Source organism: Equus przewalskii, chromosome 5, assembly GCF_037783145.1.
Source record: "Equus przewalskii isolate Varuska chromosome 5, EquPr2, whole genome shotgun sequence".
In the NCBI taxonomy this organism is placed as follows: Eukaryota; Metazoa; Chordata; class Mammalia; order Perissodactyla; family Equidae; genus Equus; species Equus przewalskii.
In genome coordinates, this window is record NC_091835.1 from 31,825,090 (window position 1) to 31,849,902 (window position 24,813).

At 39.1% G+C, this 24,813-nt stretch overlaps 1 long non-coding RNA gene across 1 annotated transcript; it reads right to left on the bottom strand.

Moving 5' to 3' along the window:
* LOC139083493 (uncharacterized) lies at positions 1-24,215 on the bottom strand. The gene is made up of 4 exons (XR_011540257.1): positions 10,476-24,215; positions 10,045-10,093; positions 7,214-7,285; positions 1-1,358 (listed from the first exon to the last, which is right to left on the bottom strand). It is a non-coding gene; the product is annotated as an uncharacterized lncRNA (long non-coding RNA).
* Positions 24,216-24,813: the final 598 nt, after the last annotated feature.

Here is a 24,813-nt window from a genome sequence, read left to right on the forward strand (position 1 = left end):
TTTATCTACTACCAGCAAGGATAATTTATTTATTTATGTAAATGTTCTGGTTTATCTTTCTTAAAGATATTATTTAACATGTCTTATTTTACTCATTTATAAAATGGTCCTCACAGTAATAGTAGTAGTATCGTTTACCTCATAGAGTTGTTAGAAGCATTACATCAGACAATATATGTGGAACAGTGCCTGGCATACAGTAAGAAATCAATAAATATTGTTTATTATCATCATCATCATCATTATGATTATTATTACTATTATTCTCAATTAGAAACTGTTGGCATGCCACTTGGATCCACAGCATCCCCACATCTCCATAGGAGAGGAGCTCTTTATTGCCACTTTGAGACAAGATTCTGGATCAGATCAGGAGTATGGGTGCAAATGAGATAACCAAAAACAACAATGGGAAGGAAGTGTATCCAGAGATGGGGAGAGAGAGGGGAAGGGAGAGAGAACTAAGGAGATGCTGCTTAAAATGAACAAACCCAAATTCCCAAAGACATATAGAAATCCAATGTTATGAAAGACAGCCAACAAAATCAACTGTTAGAACATGAAATTACTCCAGAGGGGATTAATTTTATAAAACAGTCTCTCAAAGACTTTAAAAAAATAATAATAATTGTAATCATTATCACCATCACCCTCCTCCTCATCATCAAATAAATATACTTAGGATGTTAAAAAAAAAATGAGGACGTACTTTCCATTTTAAAAAAACAAGATATTATAAAATAAAAACAGACAGAATCAAATAAGAATTCATAGATATGAAAAAGAAACAAAAAACTTGAAAATTAAAAATATAGGCATTTGGGGCCAGCCCGGTGGTGCAGCAGTTAAGTTCAAACATTCCGCTTTGGCAGCCCAGGGTTCTCTGGTTCGGATCCCAGGTGTGGACATGGCACCACTTGGCAAGCCATGCTGTGGTAGGCGTCCCACATATAAAGTAGAGGACGATGGATACGGATGTTAGCTCAGGGCCAGTCTTCCTCAGCAAAAAGAGAATTGACAGCAGATGTTAGCTCAGGGCTAATCTTCCTCAGAAAAAAAAAAATAAGCATTAAAATTTTGAATCTCAATAAATAGGATATAATCAAGACTGAACACAGTTAAAGAGAGAATTAGTGGGACCAGCCCGGTGGCGCAGCGGTTAAGTGCACACGTTCCACTTTGGCAGCCCAGGGTTTGTCAGTTCAGATCCCAGATGCAGACATGGCACTACTTGGCACTCCATGCTGTGGTAGGTGTCCCACATATAAAGTAGAGGAAGATGGGCACAGATGTTAGCTCAGGGCCAGTCTTCTTCAGCAAAAAGAGGAGGATTGGCAGCAGTTAGCTCAGGGCCACTCCTCCTCAAAAAAAGAAAGAGAGAATTAGTAAATTGGAAAATAGTTCTGAGGAATTCACCTAGTATGCAATGCCAAAAAATAAAATAATTTTTAATAAAAGAATAATTAGCAGATTTGGAGGACAGACTGAGAGGAGTTCCAGAAGAATAGAAGGAAGGTAATATCTAAAGATAGTTGAGAATTTTTCAGAATTGAAAAAAAGACAAGAATCCTCATATGGAAAGTGCACTCTAAGTACTCACCAGGATAAAGATAAATTGATGTTTTATTAGTGTTCTGCAGTGAAACTGCAGAACATCGAGGATAAACATAAAAGTTCTAGAGCCACTAGAATAAAACACAAATTATCTACAAAGGAATAGCAATCAGATTATTGACAGCTAGGTTCTCAACAACAACAAAAGATGCCAGAAGATAGTAAGGAAATTGCATGATGTATTGTTGTACTCTATGTAGAGTCTAAAATAACCACTACAAGAAGTGTAAAAGAATGTATAAATATCAAAGTAATAGAAGGGTAAAATAGAATGATTTTTAAATGACTCAGTCCAAAGGAAGGCAAGAAAGTAGAGAAATTAGGGACACAGAATGGGTGGTATATTTAGAAAATGCTTTTAAAAGAAGGTAGATTTAAGTCTAACTATATTGGTAATTATATTCAGTGTAAATATATTAAACGTTTCAATTAAAATAAAAAGATTGCTAGGCTGGATTAAAAATAGAAAAACAATCATATACTATTCATAAGAGATACATCTCAGACAAAAGGATACAGGAAAATTAAAAGAAAAGGAAAGGCATATATTCCTACATATGTGTATAGTTTTGCTTATTTTTGAAGACAAATACAGAGAAAGGATAAACCAGAAACTAATGAAATGGTTACTATTGGGGTGTGTAGGAAGAGAAAGGAAGGGATAAGGATGAGATTAAGACTTCCCCGGCTTTAGTGCTTTATAACATTTTGATTTTTCAACCATGTAAATGCTTTACCTATTCAAAAACAAAATGAGTCCAAATGGACCAAAAAAGGCAAACCCTAAAAATGAATACAAGAGAAATAAATTAATCTAACACATACTAAACTGGTTATATAGCTATGCAGAAAAAATAATTCAAGTAGCTTTTAAACATAATACTCTAACTGTATACTTAGTGGGATATACTCTAAGGATAAAAAGACCTGCAAAGAAGCCTTGAACTTTACTTAATGAGTTTGTTATTGACAGTATTATTGGGGTAGCAATTCTGAAACTATTATGTCTATTGTAGTAAATATATTGATGCTTTTCAGGAAACAGGATTCTCACCATGGGAGAAGAGCATTCCAAATATGGAATGGGAGCTCTTTGATATTCAAATTTTGATTGGAAGAATGAGTAAGAATTCATGACGTAAAGTATCTCTGTTCACTGAAAAGGCCTAGAAGCAAGGACATGCCAGTAGCAAGAGCAGACCTACTACCCAAATCCCACTTTCTACATACCATTCATAACACGCTTTTAAAACAAAAGGCTGATTGGATAAATGGCTAATTACAGGTTAGGAAAAGGAAAAGCACAAAGTGAGTCTCTATCTTTTTGTGCCAGAAACAAGGAAGTGCCAAGAAATTAAGGGGGATACATTAAAAGGACAGAGGTTCCAGCTTAAAGGGTTCTCTCACTAGCCAAATGAGGAATAATTTGAACATCAAAAAGAATAATGATGGTAATGGATTAAAGCACACTGAATTTTAAAAAAAATAAAAAAAGAACCCATGGGCCCAAACTCGAACTAAAAGTGCATAGTGGCTGTGTGAGGGGGGAGGTATTCTGCTTTAAAGAATGCCAGCTAATAAATATGGAAAGAATGATAGAAGTACAACTACAAACAAAATAACTGATGCAGGCAAGGAGCATCAATGGAACAAGATATTCATGTGGCCTCAAAGTATCACCATACTTCTTACTTATTAATTGCAAATGGAAAAAAGGTACTTTTACAATGGAGAGATCTGATGGACATTGCCTTAACCAAGTGATCAAATTTAGCACCACCAATAATGAAACTAATGATATTATCTGCCTCCCGATGATGCAATATAAAATACACAACACTCATGTAGTATTTTTGCCTAATGCGTTTAACCTGAATCTATAATGAGGAAACAATCAGTCAAATACAGACTGTGAGACAGTCTACAAGACAACTAAAGACAAAAACAGCAGGTGGACTGTTTTAGATGAAAGAAGAATGTGATGGATGATCTTTGATTGAATCTTAGACGGGAGAGAAAACATCTATAAAGGAAATTTTGAGGATACTTGGAGAAATTTGACCATAGGCTGTATGGTATTGTAATGATAATTTTGCTGTATCAATATTAAGTTCCCTGAGCATAACAACGATTTTAGAATGTCCTTTTTTTTAAAAGCGGATATATGCTGGAATTCTTAAAATACTATAAAATGTCTGTACTTACTTTGAAAGGATTCAGGTGCGTATGTGTGTAGAGAGAGAGAGAGAATGAGCACAAATATGGCAAAATATTTTAGCAAATTGGTGAATGTAGCTTTAAGAATAACCGGTGCTCCGGGCCAGCCCCGTGGCAGAGTGGTTAAAGTTTGCGCGCTTTGCTTCGGTGGCCATGGATTCACCGGTTCCCATCCTGGGCACAGACATGGCCACCGCTCATTAGGCCATTCTGAGGAGGTGTCCCACATGCCACAACTAGAAGGACCCACAACTAAAATATACAACTATCTACTGGGGGGATTTGGGGAGAAAAAGCAGAAAAGAAAAAAAGAAAGAAGGTTGGCAACAGTTGTTAGCTCAGATGCCAATCTTTAAAAAAAAGAAAGAAAGAAGAAGAATGGGTGCTCATTCTACTATTCTTTCAACTTTTCTATGGGTTTGGCATTTTTTCAAAATAAAAAGTTGGGAGAGAAATTAAGATCTACCAGTCATCAAAAGAAACAAGTAGGTGAGTGAAAAAGGGACACTGCAGAGTAAAGGTACATGTCAGCCAGAAGATCAACAAAGGATTCATATCCAAAATATACAACAAGCTCCTGCAAATCAGAAAGAAAAATACAAATAGAAGAGTGGTTAAGGGATTTATGAGGAATTCATAAAAGAAGATATCCAAATGGTCCATTAACACATTAAAGGTTTGGCTAATCTCACTAGGAATTATGGAAGTGGAAATTAAAACCACAAAAAAATGTATCACTACACACCCACCAAATTTCATGGCTTAAATTTAAAAGGTTTGCAATAACAAGTGTGGCAGGGATGTGGAACAATGGGAAATTTTATATACTACTAGGGAGAGTATAAAATAGTGCAGCCACTTTGGAAAACAATTTGATCTTATCTACTAAGAGTTGAAGATATGCATTCTCTATGACCCATTGCTAGGTATACACCTAGCTGAAATGCATGCTTACAGCACCAGACATGTACATAACTGTTTATAGTGCCGTTATTCATAATAGCCCCAAACTGGAAGCAACTCAATGTCTAATATCATCAGAATGGATGAAGGAATAAATTGTGATATACTTATACAATTTTCATGTGATGGAATACTATTCAGCAATGAAAATGAACAACTACAATCTTCTGCAAAAATATGAATAAATCTAACAAACACAAAGTGAGTGAGAGAAGTCATATACAAAATAATGCATACTTTATTATTGCATTTATTTAAAAGTTCAAAAACAGGTAAATATAAACTACCATGTTTAGGGATGTAAACTTAGGTAGTAAAACTTCTTTAAAAAGCAAGAAAGTGATTTCTATAAAAGTTTAATGGTATCTTGGGGGTAGTAATGACTAGGAAAGATCACAATAGGGAGTTCCAGGATGCTGGTGATGTTATAGTTTTTTATATGGATGGTGGCAACACAGATATTTGCTTTGTGGTAAATCACTGAGGTCTACATACTTGTTTCATGCACTTTTCTGTATATTTAACAACAAAATAGACTTTTTAAGTTAAAAGAAAAATAGGAACTATAAGACAAATATGGAATTTTACATAAAAGAAAAAAGTAGCTATATTTTTTAAAGATAGATACAGAAAAGAAAAACACAGAGATTGAATTAAGCAACACAGTAGATGGGTTTCATAGTAGACTAGATACAACTGAAGAGTGAATTAGTGAATTGGAAGATAGAGTAGCAAAAGTGACCTAGAATATATCACAGACATATAGAAAGATGAAGAAAATAAAAGAGAAGTTTAGAGAGATGGAGGATAGCATGAAAAACGTCAATATACGCTTAATGGGAACTCCCAAAAGAATAGAGTAAATGGGCAAGAGGTGATAATTAAAGCGATAATGGTTGAGAATTTTCCAGAATTAAAGAAATATATGAATTCTCAGATTGAAAAAGTACACCAAGTTTTTCATAGGATAAATAAAAACAAATTCATATCTAGATATATTGGAATAAAATTAAAAATTATAAAAGTGAGAGAATCCTAGAAGGTTCCGAGAAAAAAGATCAACTGCAAAGGAAAGACTACCAGACCAACAACAGACTTCTTATCATCAACAGATGAGATAATGGAATAATAGCTTCCAAATTTTGAAGGAAAATTAACTATCAATCTAGAAATTTATACTCAGTATATAATTCAAGAGTAAGGGCAAAATGACATTTTCAGATATAGTAAGAAACTGATTACTCATAAGCCCTCTCTGAAAATACTAACATACTTCCTTCCTTCAGTAAGGAATAAAATAAACCTGGAAAGGAGGGGTAGGATACAAGAAATGTATTAATCATGTACTAAGAACTAGTAAACACTTGGTATCCTAAATATCTTCTGTTAGCTCTTCAGATCTTCCCTACGCCATTTTTCTCTCTGCTAAATGCCATGGAAGCTGGCCAGTATGGAGCACATCAAACAAGCTCCCTCGTCCTCTGGCTTGCAATTTGGCTTTGCCAGTGGGGAGCCCTAATAGGACACCGCAGAAAGGGGTGGTCAGGTCAGACTCTACAGCCTCTTGGTTCCTCCTGGCAGGTTTATCCTTTGCTGGGTGTATACCTCTGAGGTCACTGCTTCTCTCAAGATAGCCCATATACACAATTCTCCTTTTGGGTTTCCATGACTGCTCTCTCCCCAAATCCTTTCAGGCCTAGGGGTGATAAAACTCTGGTTGCTACGAGCTCCTGCATATGACACTAGCTTTTGTGATTTTTTAATCTCCACCCACACATACTCATTAGAAAGAGTTGCTTTAATTTATTTATTAAACTCTCCTTGAATTATTCTAATTTGAATGTATAATTTGTTTTGCTAGGACCCTGACTGAGATGTTAGTAAATCTAAATATTGACTGTTAAAATATAATAATAATCACCACTAATTTGAGGGAGTTAAAATCATGATAGAACTAAAACATTAGACAATACAACACAAAAGATGAGAATGCTGAGTTTGCAGGACAATTAAGATCCTTCTTTTGTTCAGGAAGAATATAAAGAATTGGTGAACTTTAAACTCTGTTAGAAAAATATACAGTTCAGAATAAATGTTTAAAATTTTTAGAGTAACAAAATCTATATCTCCAGGTCTTGTTTGAGTTGTAAACCCTTATTTCCATGTTTTAGACTTCATTTCTTGTAGTACTTGAAACTCAACACATCCTACAGTGAACTTATCCCCTTCTCTGCATCCAAACCTCATCCCCATCTGTAGGCTGTGCTTAAGCTTCCAGTCATCTTTGACTCCTTCTCTCCAGCACCAACCACAGCCCTCCTAGGACAGAGGATTCTACTGATGAAATGTCCCTTGGCTCCATCCCTTTTCTACCTTTACACTGCCTTTCTTCTAGTTCATTTGTCATGTTCATACTCACCTCCTCTCTAGGCCTGAACCTGTTCCAGTTTCCGTTTCTGTCCTTCTCTGCCACACCAGACAGGCAAGAGCACTACAAGGAAGAAGTTCAGATAACACAGAGTAAGTGTCTCCTGGGAACACCACCCAATTGTTGAGAAACAATCACAGCTTAGCAACCAAGCCTGGAATGCTCAACCCGGAACTCACCGCCCCAGCTCCTATCCCAGAGAACCTAAGGTGGACTAGAGCTCCGCCTCCCCCAATTAGGACTCCTGGGGAGCAATGGCTTTATGATAACTTCTTTGAAATACCTGCCACATAGTAATTACTCAATAAATATCTGTTGAGAGGATAAATAAGTGAATGAACTACTTTTTTAAAAACTTGTGTTCAATCAAAAGTGTGCACAAGGATTTATATACAAATATGTTCACCATGGCATTATTTACCATAAAGAAAAATCCAAAATACTTTTGCCATTCAACAATACATTTACATTACAGTTCATACATATGATGGAACATGGCAAGGTCATTAAAAATAATTTTGTAAAATAATATTTATTGACATGAGGAAATGTTTGCACTACATTAAGTTAAAAAAAAGCAAGTGACAAAAATTATGTATAACACTGTTTTATACATATCCAACTAGATATTATATGTATACATTTATACAGAATGTACACATATATGTGTGTCTACTGTGTATATATGCATATGTATGTGTACACATACACACATATACAAACACAGAAAAAAACTGGAAGGACATGCATTAAAATGATAACATATCAGGACCAGCCCTGTGGCCGAGTGGCTAAGTCGGCACGCTCTGCTTTGGCAGCCTGGGGTTTCACTGGTTCGGATTCTGGGCGCAGACATGGCACCACTCATCAGGCCACACTGAGGTGGCGTCCCACATGCCACAACTAGAAGGACTCACAACTAAAAATATACAACTATGTACCAGGGGGCTTTGGGGAGAAAAAGGAAAAATAAAATCTTTTTAAAAAAATGATAACATATCCAGATGGTAGATTTATAAGTAATTTTTATTTTCTCCTAAGTGCTTCTCTATAAATTCCATGCAGTTTAAAATAAACATATGTTACTTTTGGCATCCAAAAAAATATTAGTTTTTAAGTACGTTCTTTTAAAAATGCATTTAAACTGCTTGACATATTAGAAAACAGTCCATTATGAGCAAGGATGTTTATTTTAAAAAGCCTAATTCAGGTAAGTTTAACATGGTTTTTTGGCACTTTCTATATGCTGGTATCACGAGGACATTCAAGATGAATCTAAGATGACTGCTGACCTCAAAGAACTTAGAGTGAGGTAAAGAACAACTGACAAATCATTAGAGGTCAGGACAAGGCATGCAATATCATAGGCATGTACGACGCTCTGAAAAAACATAGAGGAGGGCATAATTAACTCTGTAAGAGTTAGAGAAGGTTTCAGAGAGGACGGGCTGGTGAGTACAGTTTTTCAGGATAAAAAGGAGTAGAGAGGATGATGTGGAAGGAGAGAGAATCCCTCAAACAAACACAATGGAATATGCAAAAAGCAGTGAGGCATGAGACAACATGACATGCAAAGGACAGCACATGCAGAACCGGTCAAATAATCCATGACGTCTCCAAATGGTGGAAGTATCATGCAGCTGTTAAAATCAGTATCTTGAATTTAATGAGTTCACTATTGGGTGGAAGTGTAAAAATGCAACTGAGGAGGAAAGACCTTATTTGCCATGCTGTGGCGACAGGGAGCCTCTGAAGGGTTTAAATCAGGGGATCTGTAATTTAGAGAGATCCCTCTGTTGATAATGTGGAAAGTGGACTTGAGGGGGGCAAGACCAGAGGCAGGAGCAAGAAATAATGGCCGCCTGACCTAAGGGAGTAGCAGTGGAGATGAAGAGAAAAGAATGGATTACAAAGACACTTCAGAGGTTAAAATAGGCAGAAATTGGCAATTGATTAGAAAAGGTGAGAGGAAGGGCCAAGGAGAGAGAGGCACGTAGGATCACTCCCAGGTTCAGGCTTGAGTAGGGTAAAAGCATTCATTATTGAAAATACAGAAAGAGAACACCACTTGAGAGGAGGGGCGATAATGGGGCACTTGAAGAAGACGATGGGTTTGAGATCACTTTAGATACCCAAGGGGAGAAGTCTTAGGGTTAGGATAGGCCAGAGCTCAGGGGGTGCTGAAGATATAGTAGTCATCAGCTTGGAAGTGATAGTGAAGCCCTTCTCCTACCTCAGGAGAGAATAACAAGTGCAGCGAGCTAAGAGGACATCCACATGAATAAAAAGGAAAGAACCTAGAGGAGGAGACTGAGTGAAAACAGTCACTAAATGGAAGCATGTGCTATACAGAGAGCACAGTGATTAAGAGCTTGGTCTTTGGAGTCAGATCATATGTGAACAGAATGCTAGTTTCCTTATTTGTAAAATAGGAATAAAGATAATATCTACCTATTCATGAGAAAAATCCTCAACAATCTAGGAATAGGAAGTTACTTCCTCAGTATCATAAAAAGCATCTGTGAAAACCCTACAGCTAACAAGATATTTGATGGTGAAAGACCAAATGCTTTTCCTCTAAGACTGGGAACAAGATAAGGATGTCCATGGTGACCACTTCTATTCAATAGTCCTGGAGGTTCTAGCCAGGGTAATTAGGCAACAAAGATGGAAAGGCATGCAGATTGGAAAGGAAGAAGTAAAACAAATGACATGATCGTGTACATAGAAAATCCTAAAGAATCCACTAAAAAAGAGAAAAAACTAGAACTAATAAACTAGTTCAGCAAGTTCATCAAATCAACATACAAAAATCAACTTACCAGCATACATTAGCTATGAATACACTAGACTTCGCTAGCAATGAACAGTCTGAAAATGAAATTAAGAAAATGATTCCATTCACAATAGCATCAAGAAATACTCAGGAATAAATGTAACAAAAGAATTGCAAGACATGTACACTGAAAACTATACAACATTGCTGAAAGAAGCTAAATAAAACCTAAACAAATGGAAAGACATCCCATTTTCACATTATCAGAAAATAAATATTACTAAGATGGCAACAATCCCCAAATGGGTCTACAGATTCAACACAATCCTGGTCAAAATCCCTGCTGCCTTTTTTGCAGAAATTGGCAAGCTGATCCTGAAATCCATATGGCAATGCAAAGGATTCAGAATAGTCAAAACAAACCTGAAAGAAAAGAACAATGTTGGAGGATTTATGCTTCCTAATTTCAAAACTTACCTCAAAGATAATCAAGACTGTGTTTGGGGCCGGCATCAGGGCCTAGTGGTTAAGTTCGTGCACTCCACTTCAGCAGCCCAGGGTTTTGCTGGTTCAGATCCTGGGTGTGCACATGGCACTGCTCATCAGGCCATGCTGAGGCGCCATCCCACATGCCACAACTAGAAGGATCCACAACTAAAAATATGCAACTATGTACTGGGGGACTTTGGGGAGAAAAAGGAAAAATTAAATCTTTTTTTTTAAAAAAAGACTGTGTAGTACTGGAATGAAGATGGACACATGGGTCAATGGGATATAACCGAAAGTCCAGAAATAGACCCTTACATTTATAGTCAATTGATTTTCTACAGAGAGGACAAGAAAATTCAACGGGAAAGGAATAGTCTTCTTAACAAATGGTACTGGGGCAATTGGATATCCACATACAAAAATTTAATTTGGTTTCCTAACTCAATCCATATACAAAAACTAACCAAAATGGATCACAAATCTAAATATTAGAATAACAACTTAGAAGAAGACATAGTAGGAAATCTTTGTGCTCTTGTGTTAGTCAATGATTTCTTAGATACAACACCAAAAGCACAGCAAGAAAAGTAAAAAAGGCAAACTGGATATTGACCAAATTATAAACTTTTGGGGGCGGGCCCAGTGGCATAGTGGTTAAGTTTGTGTGCTCCACTTCAGCGACCCAGGGTTCCTCAGTTCAGATCCTGGGCACAAAGCTACACATTGCTTATCAAGCCATGCTGTGGCAGCATCCCATATAGAAGAACTAGAAGGACTTACAACTAGGATATCCAACTATGTACTGTGCCTTCGGGGAGGGGAAAAAAAAAGAGGAAGATTGGCAACAGATGCTATCTCAGGGCCCATCTTCCTAGAAAAGAAAAAACTTTTGCACTTGAAAAGACACAATCGAAGAAGTGAAAACACAACCCACAAAATGGGAGCTAATATTTACAAATCATATGTCTGATAATTGACTTATATCCAGAAGAACTCTTACAACTAAACCATAAAAAGACAAATAACCCAATTTAAAAATGGGCAAAGGATTTGAATAAACATTTCTCGAAAGAAGATATATTAATGACCAATAAGCTCATAAAAAAGTACTCAACATCTTAGTCACTAGGAAAATGCAAACCAAAACCACGAGATATCCTTCACACCCACTAGAATGATTATAATCAATAAGACAATAAGTGCTGGTGAGGATGTGGAGAAATTGAAATCCTCATACATTGTTAGTGGGAATGTAACAAGATGCAGCCACTTTTTTGTGAAATAGTATGAAAGTTTCCCAAAACGTTAAATAGAATTACGATAAACCCAACAATTTCACTCAAGTTATCTACCCAAGGGAGATGAAAATATATGTCCACACAAGGTGTTGTACGTGAATGCTCATAGAAGCGCTATCCACAAGAGCCAAAAGTGGAAACAACTCAAATGTCCATCTACTTATGAATGGATAAACAAACTATGGTAAAGGGAATACTCTTCAACAGTAAAAAAGAAGGAAGTACTGACACATGCTACAACATCAATGAACCTCAAAAACAGAATGCTCTGTGAAAGAAGCCAGACACAAAAGAACACACTGCATGATTCCATTTATATTAAACATCCAGAACAGGCAAATATAGAAACAGAAAGTAGATTAGTGGTTGTCTAACACTGGGGGTGAGAATGAGGAATGATTGTAATGGGCATGAGATTCTTTTGGGGGTGATGGAAATGTTCTAAAATTAGATTTTGGTGATGGCTGCACAACTCTGTAAATATACTAAATATACTAGAAATCATTGACCTGTATACTTGAAATGGGTGAATTTTATGGTATGTATATTACATCTCAATAAAGCTATTAATTTGTGTCTGTGTGTGAGGAAGATTGGCCCTGAGCTAACAACCATTGCCAATCTTCCTCTTTTTTTAACTGGAGGAAGATTGGTGCTGAGCTAACACCTCTGCCAATCTTCCTCTACTTTTTGTATGTGGGATGCCACCACAGTATGGCTTGATGAGCAGTGTGTAGGTCCATGTGATATTGAACCTGAAGTGACTTCACTCACCCGTTGTGCAGCAAGCCAATCTCTGAGACTAGGGGTAGTGGAAGAAAGTAGGAATTATATTATTGCACAGCACTGGGCAAGGAGAGAGGGCAGCTAACGCTGAAATCCCAAACTCCCTGAAAAGCTAAAAGGAAGGGTTTTTCTTTGGGGTTTTAGGTACGGGAGGTGGATCATATGGCCTTGCTGGTCAGAGCTTTCCCACCAGCCTGTCTTTGGCCTTGAGACTATGCAGAGAGGAGGGAGCCTGTGACCTTGCTGGTCAGCAGCTTTCCCATCAGCCTGTATCTCTTTGCAGGGAGGAGATAATGAATCCAGGTGCTTGTCCTTGGCAGTGTCTGTCTCCATGGAGGATAGTGGATTCTGGAGCTAGGAAGCCAGAGAGTAAACAGGGAATGAGTGTTTTGGTTTTAACCCCACATATGCTTGGTTTAATGTAGGGAAACTGATATCAGGGTCAGTATCAACTCCCTCCTATCTTATGTTCATCCCTCAATCTTGAGGGATTGGGGCAGTGACCGATCTAGCTACTTCCTGCTGAAATGGGGCATAGGTTGTTTCATCTCATTGAACCAGTCTTTTAATAAGGTGGTGATGCAGGTGGGCTCCCAAAGTTAGGCCTGTATCAGGTAAGTAAGTAACCAGGTATTTAATAAGAAGTTTTTCTAGAGAAACAAAAAGATAAAAACAAGGTTAATGGTTGGAACAAATTATAAACTAGCTTCTGAGCCCAGGGGGCAGCCAATCAAGATTCCTAGAAGTCAGGGTTGAAGGATGTATTGCAGTTTGAAATGTCTCTGATGGTGTCATTGGGCACTCAGGTAGCTTTTTGAGTGGCTTATGCAGCAGTAGACATGAATCTCTCTTAAGTTTATATTAGGTTCTCCAACTTCAGTTTGCGAGGCTTTAGGGAAAAGGGCAAATTTAGTTTTCAAAGACTCCAAATGAAAACAATGGTGAAACAAAACACTGAAAATGTTAGTTTGGAGGTTTGTAGCCAGATATGTCAGGAGACTAAAAGAATTCAGGATCCAGTCCAGTTAACAGATGTAACAAAAATCTTAAAGACAATTGACAAAACCAAAATCTAATATCTACAAATGTGTATTATAGTTTTTATTGAAACATAATCTTTTTCTCTAAAATCACTCTTAATTTCACTAGACATAGACAAATTAAGACTAACTGGTTTGCAAAATAAGTCTAGTTTTAATAAATTTGGCATAATTATTTACATAAGTACAGCAAGAATAGTAATTGATCATATAGGCTCTTTTAAATCTGCTTTGCTGGAACCTTATAAGGAATCTCAGGTTGAACTTTAAAGGCCTCTCAAGGAAAGTCAAGCAAAGGACCTGTCATCAGATTCCACCTGCAGTACCTGCAGATTTGGGTGAATCCCTCTTTTCACAAGGTCCCCAAAATATTGAGGTTCCTTGTGCCTGCTAGAGGGAGCAACATTCTTTGCTCAACCTTACCAGGTTAGTGAACCCATAAGCAAGGTACAAGGCCAATATTTCCAAGTGGCTTTATTCCAGAATGTCAACCTTCGTTCCTCAAAAGCTGTCTTGTTATATCCAAGCCCATATGTTTTTTTCAAATATGATGTTCCAGTCAAAGACTTGGTAACATAACCAATGTTTCCAATTGTGTCCTGTTATAGGAACAGATTCTTATTGGACTTATGCAAACATCTATATTGCCACAAGAATAAGAACACTTACTCATCAGGAGTTTTTACGTTTTGGAGGGCTTAGATAGGGAGAAAAAGATGAATGTTTCAATTTTGTTTACATTTGCTATAAATCATAGTTCCTTAAGAGAATAGAGAAAAAGTTTTCTTAAAACTGGAAATAAACAAAACATCAAAAATCAGCAATAACTCAATCAAAAAGCCATAAAAATTATAATCATCCCTGTTGGTTTATTCAGTCCTATGTAACTGGTTCTTGATCTTAATCTTCCGTCAGCAGTTTGTGAGGTGATCAGTTTCTCTGCTGGAGTTCTGTAATTTCTACCCAGTTTAGTTTTACAGTCTGAACGTTTATCAGAACCTGTATTCTAGAGAAAGCACCAGAGTCCTTTCCATGAATTTCTCTGAAGATGAAACATATGTGCAAAAACATCAAAGTAAAACAGCAACTCTCTGCAAATAAAAAACATTCAAAAATGGTAATTAACAAAGACACTTGACCATTCTTGTGACATATAATCCTTTGAGATAATAACTAGAATTATGGGTACAATCAGAACAGATCAGACAATTTTTAAAACACTTATATCAATAACACTCATTTACATAATACCATTTAAGAAAATTTATCATTACTCGTTTGACAACACTTCTCATGTAATTTAACACACAAAAATAAGCCTTATTAGTTTAGCATTTTTCTTATAGAAAGAGAGCAACTTTCTCTGAGAAGTCCCAGGGGCCCTCTGAAAATCCCCGGAGAAACTCTCCCTCCTCTTCCAGGTCAAAAGAAAGCTTTTATTCAAGACTTGAATATTTGTGTGTGGGGGAAAGCTTGTCAAAAATATTAAAAGCTTTAAAACATTTGTTCAGATAGGAAACCAAGCTCAGTGCAAAACCATGCTCAGGTATCTATTTGAAGTGACAACAGAAACAGTCAAGGGGAAACAGAGTTAAAATAGTCCAAAAAAAGCCTTTTTATAATCTTTTTATCAAGAGCAGATTAAAAATTTAGGAAAATTATCCTTTTAAGAAAGAGGCAACCAAGTTTTAATCTTGTACCAGTTTACTTTTGATATTGAAACATTTACTTAATAAATTTATTTTAATCGTTGTTTTTTTTTTTTTTTTTTGAGGAAGATTAGCCCTGAGCTGACTACTGCCAGTCCTCCTCTTTTTTGCTGAGGAAGCCTGGCCCTGAGCTAACATCGTGCCCATCTTCCTCTACTTTATACGTGGACACCTACTACAGCATGGTGTGCCAAGCAGTGCCATGTCCGCACCCAGGATCCGAACCGGCGAACCCCGAGCTGGCAAGAAGCAGAACGTGCGAACTTAACCGCTGCGCCACCAAGCCGGCCCCAAATTTATTTTAATCTTAGCCAACTTGGCCATGCACAAAATTTTACGGGGTTTTACTTTCGCAAAGCTTTTGTTGCTTTTTTTACATTCAGAATTTGTCCCAGTACTTTAGGACAAATTTATCTTTCTTAACTCAAGAAACAAAAATATTTCCATTCTTTATATCTTTTTACTGAAAACATATATTTTACTTTCCTTGTATACAGGAAACATTTCCTTTTAGAAATATATGTTTTCTCATAGAAAATTTCTCAGCATACATAAAACATGTTTATCAATAAACCTAAGCACTTTTCAGTTTCTGTATAAGAAACCAAAGGCAGACAAATATCTGCTTAGTAGTTAACCTTTAATATTGTATCTTATGTGGAAATGACCTAGATACCCAATAAACTGTTATTATTTAACTTAACTTAGTCAAGCTATAAAATTTAAGTTTCCAAAAAGATTTCAGAAGCTGTTTTTTAAGTATGCAGACTATAAAACATAATTATTGTACTTAAAATTCTTACCCAGTTTTAACAATTACTCTTTAAAACTTCATGTGACATCACAGCAGTTAACTATCATCTTCAGTTGTTTTCAGTACATACATCATAATGCATATAATTATTGTTAAAAAGTTTTTCCAAAAACTTTTATCCTTTTACATTTATTTAGTTTATCTATCTTTAGCAATTATATTTAGATCTCTACAAAAACTTCATGAAACATTAAACAAAATTAGCTATTATACTGAGTTATTAGTTTTGCTGATAAATTCTGTAGCAGAGATGGCATGAGCTCATTTGACCAGTAAACCCAGGCTGTATGTCTGCATTGTATCCAATGCCGATAATTTCGAGGACATGTTTATTTTAAATCAAACCAGCAAACTTAAACAGGTTTTCATTCATCAAAGATCATTTTATATCATGTTAAATAACTTTGTCTCTTAGAAGTTTTTGCATATTCATTAATGACTGCATTCCATTATGAGAGATTTTGAATCCTCTTCTGAAAGTGGCTTTCAGAATGGCCACTACCATTCCAAATTATTTCAAAAGTTTACTTATTTTAACTTGTTCAATTTTAGATCAGGAATTTTGGGGGAGTTGAAGCGAAGCTCAGCTTGCTGGGAAGCTCAGCGAGACAGTAGACAAAAGCAGCAGCTTTGGGTTCAGCTGCTGGCATGTTTAATTATTTAATTATTTTCTCTTAAAGAGGCAGTGAAGTATTTCCAATTTTATTTAGAAGCCTCAAAAGATTAAAACAGGCTCCCCGTTGTTGTAGCTGGCTTTTCCAATTGCATACATCAGTTTGGGTGAACTGAAATTGGCCTGTTTATGTATATCAATTTTTACAAAACTTTTATCTTAATTTTACCAACTCTTATACTTTTAATTATAACTTACATTAGAATTCCATTAACAAGTTTTGGTATTACAATATTGTGTAGGGGAAGTATTTCCAGTTAGACATAACATTTATTCCCAAAGCAAACATCCAGGCAAAGTTGACATAACCTCTTCATATAATATTAGTTTAAACACTTGAATTTTTATAGTCGTCTTAATCTTAGTAGCCTAACTGTTGCCCCAAACAATTGCTGGTCAGGTTTCTTATTCTGATTTTTGCCTCCTGATCTTTTAAATTTTTTCCAACTGGGGTAAATAGAACAGGTTTGTCTGATGTCCTTCAATGTTGGGGAGCCAATGGGGGGGCCCCTTTAGCCCATCCAACCTTAGGTAGCGTTTTATCAAAACCTTTGTTTTAATTTTATTTATATCTGCTCCATTTATCTCATTTTTCTTTTAATAACTAGCTAAAGATTTTCATCCTGTTGGGATGAGTCCTGTGACTCTTCCTTTTCTAATTTTTTTCGTTAACTTAATGTTTTTATTAGCATCTGTAAGACTACAAGAAGCTGAGACCCCCCAAGTTTGATTAAGTTCTTAAGACTAGTTATTATAGTTTCCTTTTAATTTGGTCTTTCCATATGTACCAATAAAACAGCTGTTTATCATAAGAGCTCTCTAAAAAGTTTCCCAACTTAAGGATCCATTGTTTGGCCTTTTTTTTTCCTCCAGAGTCTAAAGAATATTGTGGCCACCTGGTGTGACAAAAGAAAATTAACCCTCTTTAGACATTGGCTTATAGCTATAGGTCGACCATCAACCAAAGTTTTTCCCAAGGGGCTCTTAGGTGGAATAGATGTAGCACCTCCCATGTTAACACTTTTAAAAGGGAAGACAAACAACCGAAAATACCAAACAAGCACACTTTCCCAAAAACCCTCAGCCACAAATGGAAGCCAAAACAAAGACCAAAACCAAAAACCAAAGTGCTTCCAGTCCCAGCTTAGTCCATGTCCTACACTTGGTGGGCGCCCAACAAATGAAGATCTGCGTAGCAAGGACAAGGGACCTCGGTTGTACACACCTGGGGGACTTACCAAAATTTGGCCAGGGTGGCGTGACTTCAAAACAAACAGAGCCTAGAGGGCTGCCAAGGTACCCATTATTTCCTGCCGGTCCTGTTTTAAGGTTAACACAAAGACAACGACAAAAACTACCAGCTGCTTACAAGAGACGTCTTCCTACGTCCTAAACCTAGTTTCTTCCACCACCAAAGCAAAAGCGCCATGGGCCAACAACGTCTGGCTAGCAGCCAGTCACTTGGGGCTGTCCCTGAGACAAGAGGCTCAGGCAGCTGCAGGCCAGCTTCCAAGAGAGGCCTTTAGCCAGAAGCCGGTGTGCCACTAGCGGGACGTCCACCTGGGACACTGTCCCATCTGGGTCGCCAAATTGTTACCGAACCGGAAGTGAGTTCGCTCACCCGTTGCGCAGCAAGCCAATCTCTGACACCGGGTCTGATGGAAGAAAGTAGGAATTTCATTTTTGCACAGTGCTGAGAGAGGGCAGCTAACACCGAAACCCCAAACTCCCCAAAAAGCTAAAAGGAAGGGTTTTTCTTTGGGGTTTTAGGTACGGGAGGTGGATCATATGGCCTTGCTGGTCAGAGCTTTCCCACCAGCCTGTCTTTGGCCTTGAGACTATGCAGAGAGGAGGGAGCCTGTGACCTTGCTGGTCAGCAGCTTTCCCATCAGCCTGTATCTCTTTGCAGGGAGGAGATAATGAATCCAGGTGCTTGTCCTTGGCAGTGTCTGTCTCCATGGAGGATAGTGGATTCTGGAGCCAGGAAGACAGAGAACAAGCTGGGAATGAGTGTTTTGGTTTTAACCCCACATATGCTGGGTTTGATGTAGGGAAGCTGATATCAGAGTCAGTATCACGCGCCCAGGATCTGAACCTGCAAACCCTGGGCCACCGAATCAGAGCAAGTGAACTTAACCACGACCTCACTGGGCTGGCCCCATCAATTATTCTTAAAGTTTTAAATGATAACATCTACCCCTAGCTCCAAGATTGTGGTCTCCAAATACCATTTCCCACTAAAAGAAATCAGGATTTCTCGGAGGAATTGTTAATTCCAGGTCTGAGGCCAGAAATGTATAAGATGAACAGGGAACATATTGCCACTCTGACAGTAAAGAATCTGATCAAAGATTATTCGGATGATGTCAGCAAGTCTCAAGAGTTGATCTGAAAGGACTCCTTCTGTCCAAAGACAGGACATTCTGTGTATTAATAAAGATATAATTAAGACGGATTGAAATACATCAAACATGTTTAAGTCCCTGAGTTCATAATAGTTCTTAAGAAAGAAAAAGTGGTCACCATTGAAGGATATGAAACAACCCTCTATTTTGAAAAATGGTAAATGAAAACAACAAATCAAGCAATTATCCAGCCTTTTACATATAAATTGTACCATTAGGTAACAAAATAGTTTACAAGGGGCAGTATCTCTTTACAGAGGCATGCCAGCTAATAAATGAAGAGGGAATGATACAATAATACCACCATTCTTCAATCCATAATTGATTAACAGCTGCTAACATCACCAAAAAAAAGGCGGCCAGACATTACCTACCTCCTGACGGAAGAACCTAGAATCATCTTTGCCATCCCCGCTACCTAGGTCTAAGCTGATCAGGCCTTTAGATCAAATTATTAATTCACAGTAAATACAGGGAACAGAGGCATGTTAAATAACTTCATGAGGGTATAATTAGCAAAGCCCAAAATATGGGAAAACAACCTAGTTTCTTTGATAAATAAATTGCAAGGGAGAAAAAAAGAGATGAAAGAAGAAACCTATACATCCAAAAAAGCTAAGAGACAAATCAAAAGAATCCTCATCTTTTACAGATACACACTGAAATATTTTTGGATGAAATTGCATGATGTCTGGGATTTCCTTCAAAAGAATAAGGGAGGGGGAGAAGTGGGTGGGAGTATGTGTGAAACAAGATTGGCCATGAGTTAATAAACAGCGTGTTTGGTGATAGGTATAGGAAGGCTCATTATGCTGTTCTGTTGACTTCTGCATATGTTTAAATTTTTCCATAAAAGAAAGTGTTTCTAAAAATCCACTTCATGGGCTTGTATTGAGTATTAAATAATGTATACAGAGTGCTTATCACCGTGGCTGACGGACAGCTCTCCAACATTGCTTTTAATTTTTATATTCCCATTCAATTAGTCACACCTTAAAGGAGTACATTATTTAGAACAAGAGCCATGGCCCATGTGACTTTGCACACATGGTAGTAATTTATTGAAACTTCAAGGTTAGCATTAGGAAACGCCAATCTTCAGAGTCCCAAACAAATCACGCAACAGCAGAGTCAACAATCCCAAATGCCTCCCTACTGCTACTAGTTAATATGATACTTTCTTCTCACTTTGTAGAAATGCTTGAGATCATTCATTCATTTATTCATTGCTTTTCATTCATTTATCATGTGCCAGATATTGGGTGCTGAGGACACAAGTATTAATACGGTGGACACTTGATTGGTTGAAAGCATCACTAAGTGACTATTTTTGAGCGCCAAATGAATTCAAGAAACAGTGCTAAACATCTGCTACCAAGACATGACTGATACATAACTCAGTAAACATTAATTCCCTCCCAAAAGCCAGCCCTACTGGGCATCTAAAACTGAATGGAGACATGGTACTTACCCTTCCGTCATCTAAAACTGATAGAGCACGTGAGACAAGAACCCAAATAATCAAGAACAGGAAGCTGAATGTGGTAATTGGTCCCAAAATGACTCAGTGGAGAAAGTATGTTTGTGGAGTGGTGAGTAGTAACGTGTGACCAAAGCAGATAATAGGTATTTGAATAAAGATGGAAACTAAGGCTGGAATGACCCACTAGAGCCACATGTGGAGAACTCTGAAGGTCAGGTTAAGGCATCTGAATTTTACTAGGTAGCGAAAGAGAGCCACTTAACGTTACTGAGCAGGGGATGACATGCTTAGGACTGCAATTTAGGAAGATCCTCTTGCAGCAAGTGGCAGAGCCCGCAGGCCAGTCCTGGAAGATGAATCCAAGCCTAGATACATCCCCAAACTCATGGCACACTACTGTGTACATGCGGACAAGCATGACGGTGAACAGACTGACAGCACCTGAGACAGACTGTGGCTTTTGGAGACGCAGCTTCAGAATCCAGTCCTACCTTTTCAGCCCATACAGACTAGGCCCGAACCACCTCTGAGAAAACTGCCTGCCACAGACAAGAGCAGAACTCAGCAAACTTTTTCCATAAAGGGTCAGATGGTAAAAGTTCCAGGCTTTGCAGGCCATATGGTCTCTGTGGCAGCTATTCAACTTGCTAAAGAAACCATCAACACTATATCGATGAAGAAGCTCGGCTGTGTTGTAATAATATAGGACTCGGCCCTCGGGCCATAGTTTACCAACGCCTGACCTGGAGTTTGGAGCCTCTTCCCAGAGCCCAAGTGACGAATCCAGACACAGACCAGCTCCAACGTCTTCCAGAAACCCAAGCCTCATCTGTGTCAGTGACTAAGAAGCCTCCTTCAGAAGTGAAATCCCTCCAGGCCCGGCGGTCCATCCACCCAGTGGAGGACTGGTGCCCAACTCGTGAGAGCTAAACGCATCCACTCCCTGCTGCTACCCTCCTTTACCACCCAGGGGACAAGCCCCTCCAGGTGTCCACTCTCCCACGCCCTCTTTACCTTGCTCTTACTGTCTCCTCTCCCTAGAAGGGCTGCTCACCTCCTACTCAGTTCACATGTCAATGTCACCTCCTCAAAGGGGCTTCCCCTGGTCCCGACCTAAAGCACTTCTTCCCTAGGCACTCTACTGCACTCCCCTGTTTTCCATTCTTCACAGTACTTACCCCTATGTGAAATTATCTTATTTGTTTATTGTATGTCTCTTCCCACTGAAACATAAGTTCCATGAGATTGGGAAACTTGTCAGTCTTGTTCACTACTGTATTTCTGGCCTGGAGTAGGTAGTTGGTACATACTTATTAAATAAAATGAATGAGAGAATGAATGAGTGAATGAATGATTGCCATACTTGCTCTGTGCTTCCTCCCCTGACCTACCCCTCTGCCTCCGCCCCTCTGAAACCTCTCCAGAGGCCCTTTGGAAGGCCTCCCCACTCTGCAAACTTCTCTCTATCCCCACTCTTCATCGAAAGCCCTCTTTATCTCCTTTCCTTGATGGAAACCTGAGGACATGGTTTCTCCTGTGTGCTCTCAGTGGAGGCTGCTTGTTTCTCCTGTCCTGCGCACTCCAGGGTCAGGGACTGCACCCCCATCACTTTCAGTCTTGTTTAAACCCGTTCTCCCCATCCCCCGCCCAGTGCCACCCATTCCCTCACTGGGCAAACCACTCTCTACTCACCCAGATAAGCCTAGAGGTCATCCCTCTAGGAAACTCTCCTTGGAACTCTAAGTCAAGGTTATGAGCCCCTCCTGGAATGTTCTCCTGGTATCCTGTTGTTCACTTAGGAGAGCATTTTCCATCCATAGTATTGCCAGTATTGTCTTAGTTATCTGTCTCTTCCTTCATCCCCATCTCCCTGCACTAGGCTATAAGCTCTGTGGGGGAAGGAACTTATCACAGTGCCTGCACGTAATAAGCTGTCAGTAGATACATATTAAATGAGAGAATTCAGAAGCTATTCCAACAGGGAGAGAGACTAAACATTGGGAGACCCAACAGGAAGCTGCCGTCACAGAACCAGTGGGAAGTAGTGAGGATCTAGACTAGGGGATATGGTGGGGATGAAACGGAGAGCTGGACGTGGTGCCTCATATCTGTCAATGACTCATCATCTTTCTCCCCAGATCTCTCCTCCTCTTGTCTGTTCTCCATCCCATCAGCTGCCACCAGTATTCACCCCAGACACCGAAGCCAGACACCTGGGAGACCTCCACCCTCATCCCACTCCATCTAATCGGAGACCAAAACCTGTCGTTTCAGCCTCAAGCCCAGCCCCTCCTTTCCATGCCCACTGTTACCATCTTAGTTCAGACCACCGTCATCTCTCACTCGACCTGGTTCAAGCAAACCTTAACTGGTCATCAGTCTTCAGGTCCGCCCTTCCTACATCCCTACTGTATCTATCCTCTACACAGCTAGAAGAGGAAACTTTTAAAAAGTGCAAATCTGTGTTATTCTCCTAATTAAGCCCCTATGACGGCTTCCTGTTTCCTTCATGGTTCGAGTCCAGGCTCCTCAGCATGGCAGACAAGCAGAGTCCTCCATGATCCACCAACTTTCCGAGTCTTTCTACCCCCTCTCCAGTCCCTTTGTTCAAGCTGAGCCCACCGTGTAGTGTCACACTCACCCTGGTACCCCTGCTGGGACGCTCTTCCTGATCCCGCACACTGCAGAAAACCTACTACCTCTCAAGACTCCGTTCAGGCATCTCCTTCTATGAGGCTTCTTTTGATGCCCCTCCTCTCCCCACCCCTCCTTGGGAGTCGGCAGTCCCCTAACTAGCCTTCTGCCTTAGCACCTCACGCCACTGCTTGGCATTTTGTCTGTTTCCATGGCTGTCTCACTCTTTTAGACCACAGCCTCCTCCAGGGCGGGGACCCATATCTTAGTCAGCTTTACACCCCCAGTGCGCAGCACAGAGCCTGGCACATAGTGGGCACGCAGTAACTACTGAAAAAATGACAGGAATCCTGGAGAGCGCTGAGGCTGCACCTGCGTGACAGGAGACGTGAACTGCTGCCCTCTCCTGGCAATGTGAGGCATCGTCCTAACCACAGACACGTTCCGTAGCCCTCCTTTGACAAAAAAAAAAAAAAAAAAAAAAAGTGGAGGAAGGGTTGGTAGGAAAAGGAGCTGAGAAGAATGGAGGAATCAGTGAGCTGTCCAAAGAAACATTGGATTGAGGCGTTGGTGGGACATCTTTGTCAGCCCACATTGTTCTCATGTCCGTGTCTAGGGAGCAGCTAGGGTGCAGAAGCCAGGGCAGCGCTTCAAAAGGAGGCATGTCCTTGTCGCTGTTGTCATCACAACTATTGCTGCTTTCCTTTATTTCAGTAGGTGATCACTAATTTTTCCCTCCATTTTAAAGCATGCGTTTTGTTCTTGTGTATAAAACTACTCTGAATTTGACCACTAGCTTCTCTTGATTGTAACTCAGCTTCCTATTGGCAGGAAGTTGTCTCCGATGTTCTGGGTTTCTCAGCTTTCTGCCCAAATCCAAGTACTAGTTAAGACGCGCCCCCCCCCCCCACCCCCATCCTTTCCCACGGCTTCAGCAAGGCATGTGGCATCGTGCGCCCCCTCCTGGCGAGGAGAAGCATTACCTCCGCTCCTCCTGGGGCTGCGGGTCTAATTGGCTGTACTTTGACACGTGGAAAATTGTTTAACACCTAAGATAGGAAACAGATTTGGGGAGGGAACTTGGGACAGGAGATAGAGGTCTGTGAATGACATGCACTGAGATAAAGACAGAGCAGCTCAGATAGCCCCCTGCAGAGAAACATCACCTTATATTCATTCACCTTGGGTCCTTAATGTTTATCACACAAGATACTCAGCAAACATCTGATGTCTATTGAAAGACTGAAAGGAGAGTACACAAAAAAAAGAAAACGGGACTAGAGACCAGAGGCCCGTCTTTTTATAGTGTTAAAACTTAGAGCTTCCTGTTAGGTTTGCCCTAAATTTAGGAGTCTACCTCACTAGAAAGGAAACGACTTTCTCAACTAACAAATGACCCCTCCTTGGCTTCCCAAGAAGTCCTCCTCATCTCTTATTTAGTTCCTGTCCACTCATCCTTTCCCTGAAGACTACTGAACAAGCAT